The sequence below is a fragment of the Plectropomus leopardus genome, chromosome 6 (assembly GCF_026936395.1).
Source record: "Plectropomus leopardus strain MGB_pleo_1.0 chromosome 6, ASM2693639v1, whole genome shotgun sequence".
Lineage (NCBI taxonomy): Eukaryota > Metazoa > Chordata > Actinopteri > Perciformes > Serranidae > Plectropomus > Plectropomus leopardus.
In genome coordinates this window covers 1428019-1434718 of record NC_142181.1, presented here as the reverse complement: position 1 = coordinate 1434718, position 6700 = coordinate 1428019, and the positions used below count along the sequence as shown (strand labels likewise).

The 6700-nt window shown below is 40.6% G+C and overlaps 1 protein-coding gene and 2 non-coding genes across 3 annotated transcripts in view; 2 read left to right on the top strand and 1 right to left on the bottom strand.

The window, feature by feature from the left end:
- Positions 1–6700, bottom strand: part of plekhg2 (pleckstrin homology domain containing, family G (with RhoGef domain) member 2) — a 107800-nt gene that overhangs the window by 76361 nt on the left and 24739 nt on the right. The window lies entirely within an intron of this gene.
- On the top strand, positions 2258–2329 carry trnae-cuc (transfer RNA glutamic acid (anticodon CUC)). The gene has a single exon. It is a non-coding gene; the product is annotated as a tRNA-Glu (tRNA).
- Positions 3247–3333, top strand: trnar-ucu (transfer RNA arginine (anticodon UCU)). Its single transcript is given in 2 exon segments — positions 3247–3283; positions 3298–3333. It is a non-coding gene; the product is annotated as a tRNA-Arg (tRNA).

The following is a 6700-nucleotide window of genomic DNA, read 5'->3' as shown; positions in this document are numbered from 1 at the left end:
CTAACTAACACACACACACACACACACACACACACACTGAGTCAGAAGGTATAAAAAAGAAAAAGCTTTATACACGTCTTTGTTTCACAGCAGAGAAGAAGAGGAGGTCCGTATAAAAGAATTCTCTGTGAGGACATATGTAATGTTTGGCTGCAAGACAAGAATGTGCTCTCTTCTCTTAACTGCTGAGCGTGTGTGTGTGTGTGTGTGTGTGTGCACTGGAGGATAACGGTCTCCTACAAAGTCATTGATAAACTAACACATATTGACCCAATTAGTGATCGTACGTAAACGAGTGTTTCTGCAGCTGTCTGCCGAACGACGGAGATGTGGGTCAGGTGGGGAGGAGGGGGGGTGGTGAGGGTGTTAGGGTGGGGGGGTTTATGGGGTTTATGGGGTTCAGGGGTGTCAGTAATACAATCCAGATGCAGAGGAGGTCTGCAGGTTGCAGGTTGAAATCCCTGTGTGGAAACACCTGCAGAGTGTAAACCAGGACGCAGCTACAATGATTTTTGACGATGAAGATTAAATCAAGGTTTTAACAAACATCTGAATTAAAAAATGGTATTATTTTATTCCAAATTGGTCCCACAACAATAATCTGTTGCTTCTGTTGACCCTGTTTGTGTCCTCAGATCCACACAGGCAGAATCTGTGGATCAGCACATCTTAAACATTTCTGTTTATCAAATGGTGTATCACTATGCTGTGAACTTATTAACTCTTTCTATAACGATCATCAACGCCTCCAGCTGCACTGTGATCCTCCTGGTTTCGTTGATGGAGAATATTAAGCAAACTGATCACCAGAAAAGGAGGAAAAATTCTTAGCCACGCTTAAGAAAACATCATGTTTTGGCTTAAAATACCCTTTTTTGCTGTTTGAGTCCCTGCTGGAAAACGTTTGGTGCCTAAAGTACCACTGCAAAAACAGTGACTGGTTGCTAAAATACACCAATGTTTGGTGCCCAAATGCCTGCTAGAAAAACACCAACAGATCACTTCAAAGTCACTGTTGTGGTGCCTAAAAAGCCACTGGTAATAAATAACTCATAAAAAATGAAAAAATGTTTTTTTTAGTTTCTTAAAATTATCCAGTTGTCTGTATATAAGTGTGCAGTGCAAACAGGAGCTGCTGACAGATAGTGTTACTAACAAGTTACTAACTGAACTGTCTCAAACCTCTTTACATCTGCAGGAACCTCGGAAACTATAAAGGAGTTCAACCGAAAATTAACAATTTGTCTTCTGTTCTTTATGTCTTCTTGTGAAGAAGTGCAGTGAGAGTGAAGGAAAAGTGGTTATAGTGTTGCACAGTGTTTAAGAGAGAACATATAAAACATGGGTTTGAAAAAGTGAAAGTGAGTCTGAATCACAGAAAAAACAAAGTTAACTTCAATCAATCAAATTTATTAATTTAGAAAGAGAAAGTGAAAACGAGCGAGTGACCCTGAGAGAACAAACAGCACCGAGAGAGAGAGAGAGAGAGTGTGATGGATCGGGTCCAACGATGTGGTTAACCAACGCTCAGGCTATACACACACACACACACACACACACACACACACACACACACACGCACGCACAACTTTAACATCCATCAGAGCTTAAAGACTCGATGCTAAGGGAATAGAAAACGCTGCAGCCTAGTGTGTGTGAGTGTGTGTGTGAGTGCGTGACAGTGTGTGTGTGTGTGTGTGTGTGTGTGTAACTTGGACAACCTCATCATCACCTACCAAGGTATTTCCAGGTGCATCCGCTTCAGACACACCTCATCATCACACGCACACACCCCAGTGACCGACGATGGCGGCGCACCAACACTCTCACTTACATCACAACATCAGCCTCAGTGTGTGTGTGTGTGTGTGTGTGTGTGTGTGTGTGTGTGTGTGTGTGTGTGTTTGAAGCCCCATCTCGTTGCCAAGGCGACCGTAGAGACTCGCAGACGGACATCAGCTCCATTAAACCGAACAGAGCCGTCAAACACAGTTTTGGTCTCTCCACCTCAGCCGTTTGACCCGACGGTTTCGCTTCCACTGAGCGCCGCCGAGGGGCGGGACTCAGCTCCCAGAGAGACTCTCCACATCACAGCAGAGCCACAGTGGAAAGGGTCAAAGGTCGGAGGTCACAGCCTCCTGTCTCCTGTTCTTGGACAAAAATGTCAGACAGAAGCTTCTTATTCTCCGGTGATGTACTCGTTGAGGCCGTATTTACCCACTTTCTGATGGTGCTTACTTCCTTTCATTGTCAGCTGTCCCTGGTGGTCTAGTGGTTAGGATTCGGCGCTCTCACCGCCGCGGCCCGGGTTCGATTCCCGGTCAGGGAACAAAGTTTTGGGATAGCAGTTGTCCATGAGGGCTTGGCTTGCTATCTGAGCCGGAGGAGGAGGGGCTGTCAACGTCCGGCATGAGGCCGTCAGTGTGGAGTCGGACCGGCAGCTGACGGGCTGAACGCGGCCTCCAACAGCAGCTGCTCGGACAACAACTGCACGTCAGCGGCTCCTCCGTGTGCTCATGTGACAAAAAAATGACTTTCCCAGGGGATAATTAATAACGTTGTTGTTGAGAAGCAACTATGATGAGGTGATGTTCACAGGTTTTACAGAGAAACAGAAGACTAACTCTGCTTTTTGACCTCGTAGTTATAAATGTGATTAAATGTGATCCTTCAGATCTGAATCACAGCACATCGTACGGTTTTAGGACAGAGAGCTTTTGATTAAACTCCATCTGTTTATCTACTGACTATTTATTTTACATTTTAGTCATTTTTACTGTTTAACTACTTGGTAAACCATTTTATGTAAATGTGGCAGGATTTAGGGACAAATCTTAATTTCATCATTTTAAACTATGTTTTTTTGTTTGTCTTTTTTGAAGATGATCTAAATCTACTTTGTACCTTTTTATTTTTATCATATTTATTTTTTTACTTACTCTTTTTTACTTGCTATCGATTCCTTTACCTCTGATTTACAGTTTTAGTATTTTACTTATTTATTACTATTATTACTATTATTAGTAGAATCATTATTATATATTTTGTTATTTACTTATTTGTTATTTGTTTGCACTGTTACACTTTTGTTGTATGTTGTTGTATTTTGCTATATGTATAAAAAGTGCTATACAAATAATGTCTTGATTGATTGATTGATTGATTAATTGATTGATTGATTGATTGAAATAAAGCCAGCATTTTGCTGTAGCTGCTTTGTCCTCACATGTCTCTACACAGGCAGGCGGCTCTGTGGCGCAATGGATAGCGCATTGGACTTCTAGTCAAGGATCAGCAATTCAAAGGTTGTGGGTTCGAGTCCCACCAGAGTCGAGCTTTATGATGGAAACTGAACAAATGGACAATGTCTGCCACGCTGCATTAATGAGAAAAATTGTTAACTTAACATCAAAATACTGATGATACTGTTGTGTTTCCCCTCAAACTGAGCAGCTAAAACTGAAAACTGTGAGCGGCAGAAACAAACGAGGTTGTTCCAGAAGTACCTGAGACACTTTCTGCCAAATTGCTAATTAATGTACTTAATTACTGACAGCTTCATGAAAGCCTCCAGTGTGTGTTAATACAGTCAGCAGCAGGCGGCGTTACGCTCACTGCCTCCTGTTATTCATTACGTTTGAGCTCAAACACACAAAACAAAAAGTACAAAAGAGAAAATAGAGATTAATGACAGTAATTAGCAACAAATCTCAAACAATAATTAGAATTATTGGTCATAATTGTGTCTTAATTAGCCTGGACTGTAGATCTGCAGGTCACAGAGAGTCCTGAAATATCACAACCGTGTGTGTGTGTGTGTGTTTACATTTTTCCTGACTCTATTGGGGTTCATGTTTATATGACGTCAGCGACAGAGAGAGGGAGGCCTCCTGCGTTTCCTCCCTCAGCGTCGCCTCCCAGGCTGTGTAATTCGACAGTTCAACAACTTATTCTATACTAAGTTTTTGGCGACGTGACTGTTTTGTTTTTCTCTGTTAAAGCATGTACATGGTGAGCTGGCAGCAATATGTAACAAATTATTTATAGAAATACAGTAATTTCTATCTGGCTCTGAAGTTTGTGTTACTGTTTGGTTTTGGGGTTTTTTTAGTCTCTCTTTCCTAAAGCCAAAGGAGAAATAAGACAGTGTCTAAAAAAAAACAATAATTACCAGGTTTTGCAAATACATGTGAACAAGGCAATGAGCAGCTTGAGAGGAAATGAAACAAAAATTTAAATTTAAAATATTGAATAAATATTAAATATCAAAAATACAAAAAAGAAAAAGAAAAAATACTATTACTTGTAATATATATATATATATATATATATATATATATATAATTATTATAATTATTATAGATTTTATTGGCCTATATATTATTGTTGCTGGGCTTTATTTTTTTGTTTGTTTTTTTTGCTTTGCCTTTTCATTTTATGGTATACCATATTTACTGCCAATACTATTTTATTTATTGTATTTGTAATATTGTATTTTATTTGTATTTATTGCATTTTATTTGTAATATTTGTTATGATTGAAAACCACAATAAAGACACTGTTGCAAAAATATTAAAGTTAAACATTGCAAAGTAACAACAGCAGAGGTGTCTGAATTTATCTGTCTCTGATGAGCTCAGCAAATGGCCTTTTGTTTGATCTCCGTGGCAACTGATACAAGAGCAAGAAGGTCAAAGTTCACGGTGTTATCCTAATCATGTGCATACTGCAGCAACAGTACGAACTATATAAGGGCAGCTGTAGCACCTACTGTAAAGTAAAAAGAAAACGCTTCTGAACGCACCCTGTGTTTACATTTGGACAGTTTCTTCTCTATTTTAATAGCAGTGTATGTGTGCACAAGACATTTCTTAGAATGAAAGGAGGGAAAAAACCTGTTTACAAAAATACCTGTTTATGCATGGACTGAGCCTGCACTGTTTTTCCAAATTACTTTCCTATTTTTGAGGCACTTTTATCCATCTTTGGCATGTAAGAGTGACTGTACCTACCAAAAAACATAAACCAGACACTGTAGGATTTACTGGCTCTGTGGTGCAATGGACAGTGCATTGGACTTCTAGTGAAACTCAGAAGAAGTGATTCAAAGGTTGTGGGTTTGAGTCCCACTAGAGTCAACAGTTTGTCTTAAAGCTTGGTGATGACAATGTGTAGAATAACTTTATAGAGACAGTCTGAAAAAAGAGAAAGTGTTACAAAGAGCTGTAACTGTGGAGGTCATGAAGGTCACACACACAGGATGATGCCCACTGTTTCTGTTTGAGACAAGACAATGTCAGGAGGCCATGCTGACCCAGAGAGGGAAACACACACGCAGAGGCATGAGCATTCATTTACACTGGCATGCACACACACACACACACACACACACACACACACACACACACACACACAGAGGACAGAGGGCGTCTGTGTGTCTCTTCTCTTAACAACACTACTGGAAGTTTATACTCAACTGCCACTGTGTTTGTTTAGCCTGGACTACTGAGTGTGTGTGTGTGTGTGTGTGTGTGTGTGTGTGTGTGTGTGTGTGTGTGTGTGTGTGTGTGTGGTTGTCCTCTAAACTTCTTTGATTATTTTCCGTTTTATTTGCCTTTTTCCTCCCCAGGAGACCTCTGTTCATGTGAAAACTAAAGTCACATGATGTCACATACACATACATTTATTCTGACCCAAACCTGGGGCTGACAGGGCAGTTTGAGGGTCGGTCTGCCATGATGTAAACATTTTTAAGTGTTGAGTTTGCACCTTGTTTTTTTTACTATTTATATTGTTCTTGCTTATCTTGTACAAACCTTGCTACTGTAAAAATGCAAATTTCCCCATTGTGGGACAAATAAAGGATTATCTTATCTAATGTTATCTTTGTGGCTTAACATTCATACAGGAAGCAAACAGCTGGCTCCAGGGTGAAAGTCAGGGGTTTGTTGGACCCACCTGCCCCACAGGTGTTATTACTTGCAGCGTTTGATACTGACAACAATTGACAGCACTTCGCACAGCCGAAAAAGGTGCCTTTTTGCATCGTCTGATGAAAGTATCACTGACCAAGTTGCACATGTGACAAGTTAGGAATGAAAAAGGCTCCAGTGTGGACCTTCACCCTCAGATTATTTATATTCTGTATACATATTTCAAAAATGTGATCCATCCTCCTTTCTGTCCCGAACCAGTGGAGGATTATTTATGTATGTGTGTATGTGTGTGTGTGTGTGTGTGTGTGTGTGTGTGTGTGTGTGTGTGTGACACATTCACATCATCACAGTATGTCAGCCAGTCCGCTGTGTGTGGTCTCACTGTGTGTCTGTGTATACACGCAAAACACTGTATTTCTCTTTCATACACACACACAAACACACAATAGACCCACTCTGTCGTCCTGCTGTTCCCATTGTGCTCATGGCGTCAACCAGCTTCTCTCTCTCTCTCTCTCTCTCTCATACACTCACACACACACACACACACACACACACACACACACACACACAGACAGAAATGGTACTGTGACTGACAGTTGGTGACGTTCAACATGACTGACCACACACACACACACACACACACACGCACTGTGAAATGAGTTTACACACCTTCAGTTGACGAATTATCTCTAAACTATAATCTAGTGCGGCGCTTCAAATGGTAACATTTACATTTTAAACTGTACAAGGTCCCTTCTAA